Here is a 15,298-nt window from a genome sequence, read left to right on the forward strand (position 1 = left end):
TTCTTTGTTGATACCTTTCTTTTCACATTTACTTCACCACTTTGAACATGTCATCTTACTTCATTATGACCTCCATAATTTCTGATGGGCAATTGATCCTTGATATTATTGAAGGTCATTTCTATAGCATGAGTACTTCTTTCTTGCTGCTTTCAAGATTTTCTCAATGTCTAAATTTAAACAATTTGATTACAATGTGTCTCAGTGTAGTTCTCTGTTTTTATCTTTCTTGAATTTGATTGAGCTTTTTGAATGCGTAGATTCATGTCTACAAAATTTGGAGAGTTTTCAGTCATTATTGTTTTCAAATATTCCTTCAGTTCCTTTTTTTCTTTCTTCTCCTGCCAGGACTATCATTATGTATATGTTAGCATACTTGACGGTGTTCCATAGGTTTCTTAGGCTCTGTTATTATTTTTTTTTAACTTTTGTGTTTTCCTTTCTGCTCCTCAGACTAAATAACTTCAATTAACTAATCTTCAAGTGACTCCTTCCTTTGCCTGCTCAAATTTGCAGTTGGAAATCTCTAGTGAGCTTTTTGAATTCTTTTATTTTGGTTATTATGTTTCTCAGATCCAGAATTTCTGTTTGGCTTCTTTTTATTATTTCTGTTCCTATCGGAATTCTGTATTTGATTTTCATTATTCTCCAGGTTTCCTTAGCTCTTTGTCCATTGTGTCCATTACCTCTTTGAGTATAAATTACACGTTAACTTAAAGTTTTTGCCTAATAAGCCCAATATCTGTGCCCCCAAGAAACAGTCTGTTAATTTCTTCCACATATAATCTATCTTCTCTTGTTTCTTTTTATGCTAATTTTTGATAGGAAACTGAACTTTTTGACTACTATAATGTGGAAATTTAACTTCAAATTTTTCTCTTTCTAAGTATTTTGTTTTTTTTGTTTGTTTGTTTTTATTGTTTGTTTGTTGCTCACTGTGGGCTGTAGCTATTTGTTTAGTAACTTTTAGAAACAATTTTGATAAAGTCCATTTTCTTTATTATTTGTAATATCTGCTTTCTCTGTTTTTCAGCTAATGTTCAATTACTGCTTTGACATAAATTTCCTTAAATGGAAAAAAATGAGGTGAAAACAGAAAGGGAAGAAGGAGGGAAAAGATGAGGAGGAGGAAAAAGAGGAGAAAAGAAAAAGTCATAAAGGCAAAGAAAATATTCCCAGCCTTTGCAAATTTGTCTTTGAATTTTAACAGTTTATTTTGGGGCATTCTACTAATGCTTAGGCCATTTACAATTTTGTCTTCATCTTCATATTCTGCTTGCACTAAGCCTAGAGATAGACCAGACGTTAAAACTTAGTCTTCTTAGTTCTTGTCTCATCCTATGTTCCCCTTTCTAAACTCCTCTATATACATGGATACTTTCAAATACCCTAATTTCTCAAAGACACTCTCTTTCCAGATTTTCCTTCCAGATTTTCAGTGAATCTATTGTTTGCCTCAACCAAAATAGTTTGTCCCATAAATCCAGGGGTTATTCATTGACTTTAAATGTTTTCAAGGAATGTTCACTGTTTTCTTTTATCCTGAGTAAATTTCTAATTAGGTGAAATGAAGGCAGGTGCCCTGCATGAGTTCTACAGGTGGCCCCCAGACAAATTCGAGCACAAGCAATTCTTTGGGAACAAGGTCTGTTCTTCCTCTGCAGTGAGGAGCCAGGGTCCACACTGGGAATGTGTGCCACAACACACTGTCACAACACCAGGGACTTGTGGGTAAAAAGCCAGTAAAAATGCTTTGGGTGCTATGGGGGTCTTCACCTTTTTAAAGGTGTTTTTCCTTGATACAGTATTTGCTTAATTTCTATAAACCTTTGACTATTTTCCAGAGTTTGGATGACGTTGATACTGACAATTTTCCCTCAACTATTTAGTGTTACTGTGAGGGAATGTGCCTTTGAAGATACATACTCTGCTGTTCTCAATAATATCACTGCCTCGAAGACTTTTTTAAGTCCAGAATTGAGATATTGAGTCAATATAGTGCCTTGTATTATTTTAACAAAATGACTCAAGAGATACCAAGTCTGTTCTGATACATCAATAAAGCAGATGCCACATTATTTAAAGGGCCCTTTGCCAAAGTAGTTGGTTATACTATATACAGAAGTTAAATGGCTAGATAAAGCTTTCTATGAGTCTTTGTAAAGATGTGGCATGCCTCCTGTAGAGAAGTTTTCATGCATCATCACAAATAGAGCATAAAAAATCCTAAGATTTAGGCAATGTATATTCTAAAAGCAAAAGGGCTATGTTCAAAACATTCAGAGGACCAGAGCATTCAAACAGAGCATTTATCAAGATATTGTCAGATAAACAAAGAAATTGATGAAAAATAGTACCAAATCCCACCTCTAGTTTTCTCTTCCCAAAATATACACAGTTATTGAGGATTGGAGGGATACTTTACATGAACAATTATAATGTCTATTCTTCATAACCAAACTAATTGGCAGCAGTGTAAACTGAGGCTCAGAAAGGCTAAGTATCCTGTTAGCAAGACGCAGATATTTAACGTGATCATAGGTCACATGACTATGCAGTCACTCTTCTTTTCAACTACACTTTCAGGGACCTTTATATTTTATAAGTGTATCTTTCATCTTAACAAAACAACTTGGAAGAATAGCTCTGGTACCTTCTTGCACCTGGTGCTATCAAGCCAATTGTATGCATTTAGAAGGCTGTATCACTCTGCTGCTGACTAATAGTCACTGTGGAAACTGTATCCATACTGTGATTCACACTGGTTGGCTTCATCTAAGCCCAATGCCAGCAGGTCAGCTTCACTCTGTTACTCCTGTGGGGTGAAGTCCATTACAGAACTTGACCTTGGCTAAGCTTATGAACAGCTGATCATGGATGATGTTGCACAGGTGTTTGAACCGTCATCACTCACTGACAGATCTTCTAAGTTATGCACCTTCAGTTCAGAATTTCTATTGCCACTAGAAATTTCCAATGATTTGTGAAGACCATATTTTTCCTGAATTTCAGGAGTGGTATCATCTTTCACTTACATCTCATTGTTGGAATTAGTAAGGAGTGAACTCACAGAAATACTTCAGAAACTTTTGGATGACTTTAATCATTTTAACACTAAGTACAAAAGAAATATAGAAGTACAAATCAAGAATTTTCAATCTTCATATATTTTACCATTCATTTAAATTTTATTAAGTACTTATTTATCAGGCCATGTACATCATACACTTTTGAATTATTCAAACCTATTTTTAATAGCTTACTATTTGAACTATTAAATAGTGCTCCTCACTCATGTAATACAATATCTAGTATTTTAAAAAGGAATTAGTGGTGATAGAAATTATTTGTCACATATAATCAGTAGTCAGTAGATGTTTCAAATAAATTAAAATACACTAGAAGGAGTTGGGAACTTTTAGAAGTGGCCTTCAAAATTTCTTTTGGGAAATTTTTAAAAAATAGCATTATATGATACCACCATTAAGGAAAGGAAAGGTAAGCCAAGGCAGAGCAAGAGAGGGAGACTCCTTAAAATTTTTAATTCCATCAGTAAACGTCTGATTTAATATTACTGATATGATCTGACAGAATTACTAACCATATCTTTTAATATGCTAGGTCTTTTGGAGTATGGGTCTCTTCTCACTTGTTTTCAGGTCTTACAGAGGCCAAAGAGGAAGTTGGCTAAGGCAATAGGGTCTTCAGCTCCACTTTGCTAGGATAACGCTATATGCTTCTAGTAAGCAACGTGTATGCTTATTTGGAGCTCAGAAATCCCCAAAAAACAGAGTGTATATGTTGCTTTAATTCTGATAAAGAAGTAATCCGAGTAGTAGAAAGTAGGCAAGAATGGAACCTACTGTCCTGTGGCTCATATTCTTAAGAGAAAACAAAATACCATTTAAACAATTAAGAGTCCCCCTATCCCCCAACAACACAAATCCATAGGAACACAAATCCATAGGAACACAAATACACATATGCCTTACCCACTCACCTGCAGCATGCAAGCAGAAGGTTGTATGTAAAGAGCAACCTAAAGTCTACTTTCAAACTCAGCCATTTTTATTCTAATAGATTAGATCAAAATCTCGTATTTTTATGTATCTAACAGTTATCTGGAAGTAACCAGGCTTCCCGGCTTACGGTCATAAGTTTTTCCTTATCTAATTGAGACGTACCCGTAGGAATCTGCACTCTTCTGTCAACAGAGATAATTATGATGAATGCTGTTTGATAATAATATTTTAAGAAACAAAAAATTAAAGTTGTTAAAAATCCTTTCAATATGATCACCTCTGACTTTTCAGGTTGTTTTTTGCCAAGCATGTTATCATACATGGAGACATGATTCTGGACTGGAAACTGGGGGTTGATTGAAGTGATTATTAGATGGGAAGTGATTTCACAGCCTGTGTACCAGGCAGTCAGGGGAAATGGTCTAGCCTTGACACTTGCTTGAGAACCAGGAGAGAAGCACACACTGTGGAGTGTTCTGGTAGATGAGTAGAATATATCTCACTCATCTTCACAAGTTTCTTTGAGCTGAGTGGCTTAAACTCCCACAGAGTTCCTCTACATTGGCCACTGATAAACATGCAGTAATTTAGGAGGTAATTTAAAGACATTGAGTCATAGTTTAAAGTAAGACATTTCTGTTCTCTGGCTAACACTGGTGAATAGCATGCTTATGTGGATTTATTTAACAAAAAGTGCACTGCTTGTACTCCAAGCAAAAGCAGTTCTTAGCCAATGTTTCCTTTATCAAGCATATGTGATATCTTATGAGATGAGAGCTTTCTATCCAAATAGGATTTTTAAAAAATTGTCTCATAGTACTTAAATTTATTTCTGTTTAATATTTCAGTTAATTTTTATGAGTGTGTGTGTATTATATATATATATATATATATTTAACAGATAATCTCATGTACTATATATATTTCATACTATATATAGGTTAAAATCTACTTTGAAAAAACAATTTTTTTTTGAGACAGAGTCTCCCTCTGTCACCCAGGCTGGAGTGCAGTGATATGATCTTGGCTCACTGCAACTTCTGCCTCCCGGGTTCAAGTGACTCTCCTGCTTCAGCCTCCTGAGTAGCTGGGATTACAGGCACTTGCCACCATAACTGGCTAATTTTTGTATTTTTAGTGCAGATGAGGTTTCACCAGGTTGGCCATGCTGGTCTTGAACTTCTGACCTTGAGATCCACCTGCCTTGGCCTCCCAAAGTACTAGAATTACATGCGTGAGCCACCGCGCCCGGCCTGAAAATTTTTTAAGCAAAATAATATTAGCCTTTATAAAGAAGCTTACATAATTTTGAATATCCTTATTAAACAAAAAAGTAGATGTAAGTGCAAACACAAAATCAGATTTAAAATTAAAAGTTTTCAGACTTAAAGCACAAATTTTAAAATGATAAAGCTGATCCAAAATCTCATAATTTTTTTAATCTAAAAACTATCTGGCATGCTCTTACTTTTCTTCTGTATTTAAATAACTTCAATTAAATACAGAATAAAAAACTGAAAAAATAACTTATTTTTTGATAATTACGAATTAATGAAAGTTTGCAAACTTTCATTCTCGTTATTTATTTGTATTATTATTTTTTATATTTATTACTCCTTAAGGGTAAGTTTTTGGCTTTGTGTATGAAACAAAATCATTTCTTGGTAAAATGTCACATTTATTTTATATAAACTAATTTGGTTTCATCATTTTATTTATAAATTAAATCATCATAAAATAGCCATCACTTTTGAGAACATATTACATTTTCAAAATATTTATTCGAGTGAGTAATATTATCCATATTATTCCTGCATCAACTGAAGAAATTGAAGACAGCATATCTATTGGACTAGCCCCAGGATACATCACTTGTCAACAGTGGAACTAAAATTTGATACAATTTCTAGTTGATTTCATTGCCTTTTTCACCAAACCAAAGAACTGTAATTTTGAAAAGATCATCTGATAATATTGAGTACATTTTATTTTCTTTGGTTCTTTAATATTATGCTACCTACCAAAAGAATTCTTTAGGAATTTTATTTGTTCATCACAAATCTTTAAACTTATTTTAATATGGCATATTTAAAAATAGTTTTCACAGAAATTTTCTAGTATTAACTAACAAAATAAGCATTTGTTTGCCAGTCCATGAGATTAATTGACATCTATAATTATAAAATCCATGTTTGTATTCGGGAACTTTCTAAACTTATCCTAAATTTTTTGAAAAGAATATAGAACAATGTACTAAACAATGATACAGAGACTGTGAAAAAAGTGCCATATAAATGTGAAAATTATATTTACAATCTACCTCCTTCTTTATCATTATTGCATTGAATAATTACAGAATCCCCAAAGCCTTTTAAATCTTGAAACATTTTTCTAAAGAAATGTTTTTATAGCTTCCTTCTATGGTTACATTCACTTTATATGAAAATCCATAAAATTTATTTTGTAAATTTAGCTAAACCTTAAAATTGACTTGAATTCTGTATCTATATATATTATTGCATATATATATATATATATATATATATATATATATGTTCACGTATGTATATATAAACTGAATCTGCAGCACATTCCTGTGAGGCAGTTATATGATTATTTTTCCCCAAATCAGCATATTTATAGTCATTGCCATCACCTGGAAAATTTATGGTTTAGTCTCTACCTTTAAATAAACCCCTTAAATTCGCTGTCAATCTAGATCGGATCACGTTGCCTTTGTCTCCGGAGACATGCTAATTTGGAAGGTTTCTGACCCTGTCCCACTCCTCGTCAGTGGCCAACCAAGAAGAGGGTCAGTTGGAATGAAACTAAATTGGCTTCACCTTGGCCCCTTCTTCATAATATCTCAGCATGCTTTGTTAGAAAACTGAAATACTTTAAGCCAAGTCCACAACAAGTTGTTGTTGGCTTTATAAAATTTGTAATCAAAGTGCAAGACCAAATATTATATTATATCAGTAAGTAATGATATATTTATGTATTTTGATAGAATTGCTATTAGCTGAGTCTCTGAGTCTGTGCTTTTCGATAATTTAAATATTTGAATTCAACTATCTCACCAAAAGAAAGATTATCAGAACCTAAAAGTATATTACTGCTGTTTCCATAAAAGTTACACATTGAATCAAAATTTTGTTATAGAAAGTTTCTGAATATATAACAGTAATGGAGAAAGAAAGGAAAATTTAGACATCCTCTAGGAATTGCTAATACATCTATCTACATTTCTGGCAGAGAATGTGGTAAGAATATTATAAAAGCATCATTTTGACATCAAATGCAATTTGAGGGCAAAAGAATATAAAATTGTCTGTAACTCTGAGAATTGCATTGATTCCAAAAGTGATCCAAAGGTAGTTCTTCAATCTTTGAAAATATGATACTTATTACTGTGAAAAAAAATTAAGAAAACAGAAGAAATAAAAACAGTTTTCAAGAAAAATGAGTTGACTTAGTTAAAAATAAGAAGAAAAGTAATATTCTTTCTCTCACTAGAAAGTTAAAACACAAAAAGAGAAAATGGCTGATAAATAAATATAGTTTTTGTTATACTATCATCCTGGAGGCAGTTCATGTCTCAAGATGACTGCAATATTTCCATGCTGATCTCAATGAGCTTTTGCTTAGAATAACTATAGAAAGACTTGAAAAAATAATGTTTTCATTTTTATGCAAAATTTTATTAAAAATGTGTGTGCATTATTGTGATAAGCAGAGATTGTTAAACAACATATTCAGGGGAGGTGGCCCAGTGAACTCAGAGCTATCCAGAAACTCGGTAATGATAAAAATATTCTGAAATCTTCACTATGCAGTACCATCACTAGTCAAGTTTGGCTACTGAGCACCAGAAATGTGGCCAGTGCACTTAAGAAGCTGAATTTTGAATTGTATTAAATTTAAATATAGATAGCCACATATGGCTAATGCAACCAGATTGAACAAAACAGTTTAGATGTCACGCTTTCATTTTAGTTATGAAAAAAGTTGAAATGCAGCTATAAGTTGCCCAATAATACAGCGAAAATAGCAGAAACTAACAGACACCCCATCTAATAATGAGTTTGGTGTCCTTTCTTCCTTTTAAAATAAATATTTATCAGCACTTTCTGTAAGGGTAACAGGTACTGAAGTTTAAGTGCATGCACAAAATGTGAACAAAAATGATCCACTGACCCAGGAATAGGTGTACTCTGAATCTTTTTTTTAAACATTTTACTGCCTTTTTTTGGCACAGTGTCATCAAGATTTTAGGAACAAAAGTATCAAAAGAAAATCGAGAGAATTGAGTTAAACCTGTGTTTACCCTGTGTATATAAGTTATACAGCAAAATCGGGCCATTGTGTTATGGAGAGATTGAGAATCTACATGAATGAGCGTAGGGCAAGGTGAAAGGTGATAGATGTTTGATATGTGTTAGCTTAATTGTTTTTAAGAGCTTTATTGAGGTATAATTGCCACAAAACAAATCACCCACGTTTCATAAAAAGTTTGACGCCATGACGTAGAATTTCTTTTAAGGCGATAAACTGAGGCAGTTGTACAATTCACCTCATTTGGTTTTCCTCTTCTCATGGATTCTCATCCTGACCTGCCTGTTGTCAAATACTTGTTTCATATATCTTGTCCTGATTTTTACTTGTAGGCAGGAGTAAATCCAGTGTCTCTTACTCAGTCTTGGCCTGAAGTAGATGCCTGATTTGTAAACAATTCTAGATACATACAGAGGTATCTTTACCCTTCCACCTGTTTTTCAGAAACCTTAAGCTTTTACTTTCCTATTCAAATTCTAGCATATTCAACTGCCTTATACCTTTATCCTTTGTTAACATCAATCCCGATCCCAAAATTCCTGATAAGGTATCAATGCCATTATCTGCCTCTGTTACAGTCACAGGCAGTCATGCTTTGCCAGAAAGTCACACAACCAATTTATTTATTGAATATAAAATATGTAAGGAGTGGTTTTATGGAGGTTTAATCTACAATTGGATCTAGGAGAAATGATTGGGGAGAATCCAGAAGTAACATCAGATTTGGTTTAAATTACTGATGCTTATCAGGGTCATACAACTTTTCCAAATATGTTTTGTATTGCACGTATGTGCATCCCAAAAGCAAGCCATTGAATCACTACTTGGAGTCCTGCATTCTGGGGCTGTGAGTTTGAGAATGGATTAAAAACTGTCTTAAGTAGCTTTAAGTAACTGGAGCTTGACTCAAGCATGTGTAACAATAGATAACATTTCTGAGGATTTAATATATGTCCAGAACATTTTAACCGTTTTGTATAACGTATCTTCTGTCTTTTTAGATCTTAGCAATAACCCTGCAGTTATTATATTGAACCCATCTTACAGATGAAAAACTGAAACACGAAGAAGTAAACATGTTCACAAGGTTACAAAATTAGCACTGGAACTTGGTTGTTATTTTGAACATTTGCTTTCGTCACATACTGTGCTAAGTGAATATTAGCAGCGTGTGAGACAGAGAGAGGCAGACTGCATTCTTCACAGAATACTATGTGATATGTGGACACCATTGCTAGATTTGTGAAGTGATTTTTTTATTGATAGTTTTCTCTTTTGCCATTCATTTCTCTTATTTTTGGCACTCACGTTATTCTGGGACCATTATCTCAGGGGAAGATGTATCAAAGGGAAAAATTAGAGAAGAAAAGTATTTTTTGGCTTGTGTTGTATGGAGCAGGGAAGGGGGAGAGTCTTGGAGAATGCTGTATTCTATTTCTTTTAAGGGATAACTACAGAGCCTCACATGGCAGAAAATTACTGGTAATGGCCATCAGATATGGGAGGTCATGTAGATGAGAACAGAAGATGTGGCAAAGGTGACCTTTGTGAGCCAGCATCAGATAAGGACAATTGTTCACCATCAACACCTATGTGGACAAGGGTACAAATTCACCCCGACCCATGATACTTCACAAAGCTACAGTAACATTTTATAGGAGAAAAGAGACAGAAACTCCAGACAGTTATAAAGTTACAATAACTCTGGGTTTGTCCCTGAAGGTAATGTGAGTCGTGGAAGAATAAAGAACACTCTACTTTTTGCACATGATGACTATGTGCTGAGATTAAACTCAGCTATGAAGTATGAAGTCACAACGTCAGTAAGGAACTCTGATGGTAACCCAGAGATTAATATGAAATGAGACTTTTACAAAGAACAGGATAATTAGGACTAAATGAAGAAGAGGTTGAATTGGTGATTTATGAAAAGAGCCCCTGACCAAAGAGAGGTGAAGGAGGTCAGTATAGAACAGACTTCAGAATCTGATGAACCATAATATCTCCTCTATATGACCACACTGTCCAAAATTTCTTTTAGAGATTCTTTTAGATGAACTTTCCATATATTTGGCTTAAAGAGAAAATGCCCATCGACGATAGACTGGATAGGGAAAATGTGGCACATATACACCATGGAATATTATGCAGCCATCAAAAACGATGAGTTTGGGTCCTTTGTAGGGACATGGATGAACCTGGAAACCATCATTCTCAGCAAACTGACAGAAGAGCAGAAGATCAAACACCGCATGTTCTCACTCATAGACGGGTGTTGAACAATGAGAACACATGGACACGGGAGGGGAGCACTACACACTGGGGTCAGTTAGGGGGAAATAGGGGAGGGACGGTGGGGGGTGGGGAGCTGGGGAGAGATAGCAAGGGGAGAAATGCCAGATGTAGGTGATGGGGAGGAAGGCAGCAGCAAATCACACTGCCACGTGTTTACCTATGCAACAATTTTGCATGTTCTTCACATGTACCCCAAAACCTAAAATGCAATAAAATAAATAAATGGGGAAAAAAAATAAAGAGAAAATGCCATTAAATGTGATACTAGTAATGTTTTCTTTGATATTATATGAGAGACAGTGTGCTAAGGGCTTTGTAGACATATTTTTATCTTTTCAATAACTCTGAAATACATTAGAGTGTGCCTACCCTATAAGCAGAGGAGTCAAGGGGGAATAAATTAGTTTGACTTTCAACAAAACCTTTTAAGTGCTGGGGTATCATTTTAGGATATTTTCAATAATTTATTGAGTCACATATTAAAATAATTATTTTGTCATTTCATAATCATAAAAAATTGAATAGTAAGGAAATAGCATTTTTATGAAGAAGAAAGGAGAAATGAAAAGGATGTACTTAAGCATGTAAGTCAGGCAGGCCCACGTGAGATTGTACCGCTGGAAAAGGGATTCTACTAGAGTCCTGGGGTGGGAAGAAAGGAAGTTATCCTATGGAATGAAAGAATCCAAATGGTACCAGGGCTCCTTAGAGCAAGTTTTCTTCCTTCACAATATTGTCTGTAACTTCTGGTCAGCAGACAGATTTTGAAAATAAGCGAATGATTTATTGAAAACACACATTCAGACTTCTCCAGTGGTGTACGTAGTGTCATGTTCAGTAACACATAAGCTACGAAGTTTTCTTTCCTCCTTGAAAAATAGTGATACCATTTATCACTGGAGGCAAAAGTATTTGATCCTAAAACAATGAGTTTAGTGCTGCAGAGACCTCTCACACTCATTCTTTATACACCTTGCAATCTTGATGTTTCTTGTAGCAAGGACAAATGATTCAAAAAGCGCTATAGATGAGTGAGGAGAAAATACAGAAAAAGATAGTTCTTGGGGAATTTACTTTGAAGTGTTTTATGGAAGCAAATGTACATTAATAGATAATATTCCTCATGAGGTTATGACATTAAGATCGAGCTTCATCACTGAGTAAATGACGCAATCTTGATCATTGTATGACAGAAAATATTTTCTTAAAAGTCCAAGAACCTAATTTTTGGTCAACAAATGTAATGGCCTGACTGGTCTGAATCTGAGAATATGCTTAGAACTATAACCTAAAATGTTCAAGCTGTAGCACAGCCATTGTGTAACCAAGAATGAGGGAATGCAAATATATAGAAAAAGAAAATTATGAAGCCCGTGTGCAGAGAATGTCGGAGAAAAGCAAGGGAAGGAGGGATATAACCAAGATCGTTGAGTGTTTTTGAAGCTATAACACAGGCCTCCAGTTACCAAATTCAGAATATTTCTGGGGTTCTTAGGTTTATAAAACATCTCTACCTTCCATAATTATAATACAAGTAAGTTATTTACTCTCTTATTTGCTTACTTGAAATGTATTTAATTTATTTATACAAATTTATTTGTAATAAAAGGCCTCTAATTAATCCACGACAATAAGTCCATTTAATTTCTTCCTGCAAGTAAAACCCTTAGTATCCTTCATTAGTATCTGAAACCATTTCCTGCATATTTACCCAAATATTAGGTCCTCATTCAAATAGTATAATTTTCTGGCTTCATTACTGATTTTGACATTAAATTAACACTTGTTTTAGAGTATGTTTTAATTATTCTAAAGGCATTTTTTTTTACTTGAATCACAAACTTTTAGAAGACAGACTATGCATACAAGATATCCTCCTACTTCTCTAACACATAATACATTTACATGCATTTTAAAGAATGTTGAGCTGTCTGTTGATTAGTGGAATAAAAATGTGAAGGTATAGCAAATTGCAATTTTCTAGTACCATCGCCTACTTATGAAATAGTGATATTATCTCAGTGATAGAAAAATGTGAAATTTTGCTGATCCTAAGAATCCATTGCTTAAATAGAACCATCTATTAATACTCTATAGGACAGCCAAATCTATTTTATTTTATTTGTCTGGATAGCTATTTTAGGGTAAAACCTCACTGTTTCTTTTTTCCTTCCTTCATTTTTTGTTTGTCCTTCTGAGAAAAGCATAGGCATATTAACAAAAAATAGTACCCTTTTGGCCTCACTATTTTCATGCTTCTTCAAAACAACCTTCATTTTCTTAATGCAAATGTACAGCACAATGTATTGGACATCGCACTATGCAGCTAACTTCTGTATGACTGCTAAATGTATTTTTTCTAAAAAAAATACAACTATGAAATTGTAGCTAGTATCTGAGTTTATGAATTTTTAAAATTATTTGGAGAACTTCTGAGTGGGAAATGCCAGCCACCTAAATCTGAATCTCTCCCCCTATATTCTCCAAAACCTATAGTTAACAAAAACAGCAACAAATAGAATCAAATAAATCCCCTATCTTCAGAATAACTGGGGCACAGAGAATGCAATGTAGTTATAATTAATCATGAGTAGAAAAATGTTTCGATTTTTTAATAATGCTTTCTCTCAGTCTTTCACCACAGCTTTTGCAAAGAATGAAATGTGGGTCTGGCAAATGTGCATGAAAAAGAATAGATCAAGCATGTTGGTTCATGTCTGTAATGCCAGCACAGTAGGAGGCTGAGGTAGGTGGATCTCTTGAGCCCAGGAAGTCAAGGCTGCAGTGACCCATGATTATGCCACTGCACTTTAGCACGTCAGCCTGCAAGGCAGAGCAAGGTGCCATCTCAAACAAACAAACCAAAAAAATGGGGAGAGACAGAGAGAATATCAAATGACTCACCAGAAAATGTGAACATATTTGTATAGATGAGATCGCCGACTACAGCAGAGGAACTGCAAGGTAACTCAAGGTAACTGTCCTGGAAAGTTCAAATTATGGGGAGAATGGGGTTAAAAGGATCGAAGAGATGTCCTTGGGATTCTTGAATGTATGAGAAGAAGAAAAGAGAGAAAGGATAATTTCAGCAAAATGGCAGAGTAGGCAGCTCCAAAGAAACCTCGGACAGAAGAATGCAGGGACTGTCAGAACCAACTTTGTTAAAAATCCTGGGAAACAGAGGTTTATGATAAATAAGCAAACACTGAATCAGGACAAAAGACAAGTTAAAAATAGGATAGGAAGGCTTTGTGGTGTTTACTGTAGAATGAAAATTGTGGTAGTGACACCTGAGTAGACAAACAAGTAACATAGAATTTAAAGTCAGGAAATAATACAGTACCTATGAAACTATGGTATTTTAAAACATCAGCATCTCAGGTCACTCAGGGAAAGATAGGCTACACATAAAAATGATCTCCAAGTAGATCACATTTGTAAATGTAAAAAAGTAAAATTGTGGAGTTACTAGGATAAAATATGGATGATTCCCCAATAACCTGTTGAGAAAATTTTATTCTATGATTCAAAATATTGATGCAATAAGATCAGGAATTGAAAAAAACTGATTACATGATTATTTTTAAACATACGCTAAATTATGAGCAAAGTCAAAAGACAAAATTACAAGTTGGGAGAAAATATATATTCTGCATATTACAGATAATATGTTCATCCCTAATATGTAAAATAACATTTTTAATTTCATCTTTATTTATTTTAAATGGACAGATAAAATAGTATGTAATTATGCACAATATGACATCTTGAAGTATACATATATTGTGGAATGGTTAAATCTAGCTAATTGAAATATGCATTGTCTCACATAGGTATCATTTTTGTAGTGAAGACATTTAACATTCACTCTCTCAGCATTCTTTAAGAATACATCATCAACCACTGTTACCATGCTGTGCAATAGATCTCTTAAACATATTTCTTCTGCCTAGCTGTAATGTTTGTATCATTTGAGTAACATTTCCCCAATTCCCTGTAACCTTCAATCCCAAATTCTGATAGGAGAGGCCACAGCCTCCAGTGAGGGCCCCTTTTGGTCCATGGATATTCCACTCTGGGAAGTTATTTGCTGGAGATTGCATCCTTTTTACTGGTATACGGTTGGAAAAGACCAGTAGTTCTCAAATTCTGTTATTTGGAATCAAAATAGTTCCACACTGTTCTCCATAGTCGTTGTAATATAATAACTTTATTATACATTTTAAAATAACTTTATAAATATAATTGGATTGTTTGTAACTCAAAGGATACATGTTAGAGACAATGGGTATTCCATTCTCCAAGATGTGCTTATCTCACATTGCATCTCTGTATCAAAACATCTCATTTACCCCATAAATATATGTACCTATTATGTACCCTCAAAAATATTTTAAAAATTTTTAAAAGTCCACAGGTCCCTTGAAGGACTTTTAAGGAGTTGGAGGTAGTATATGCAGGGCAAATAATGTAATGACTCCTGGTCCCTCATGTAGAAAAAATATGCATTTATTTAATTTACTTAATATCTTAAGCATCAACATTCTATTTTATATAAAGAAAAACACCTCAGTGATAATGTAATTCCTGAAATACTACTTAACTTTCTGATTTCTATTTATTTATTTATTATACTTTAAGTTCTA

Source organism: Cebus imitator, unplaced genomic scaffold, assembly GCF_001604975.1.
Source record: "Cebus imitator isolate Cc_AM_T3 unplaced genomic scaffold, Cebus_imitator-1.0 Scaffold49, whole genome shotgun sequence".
Taxonomy (NCBI): Eukaryota; Metazoa; Chordata; class Mammalia; order Primates; family Cebidae; genus Cebus; species Cebus imitator.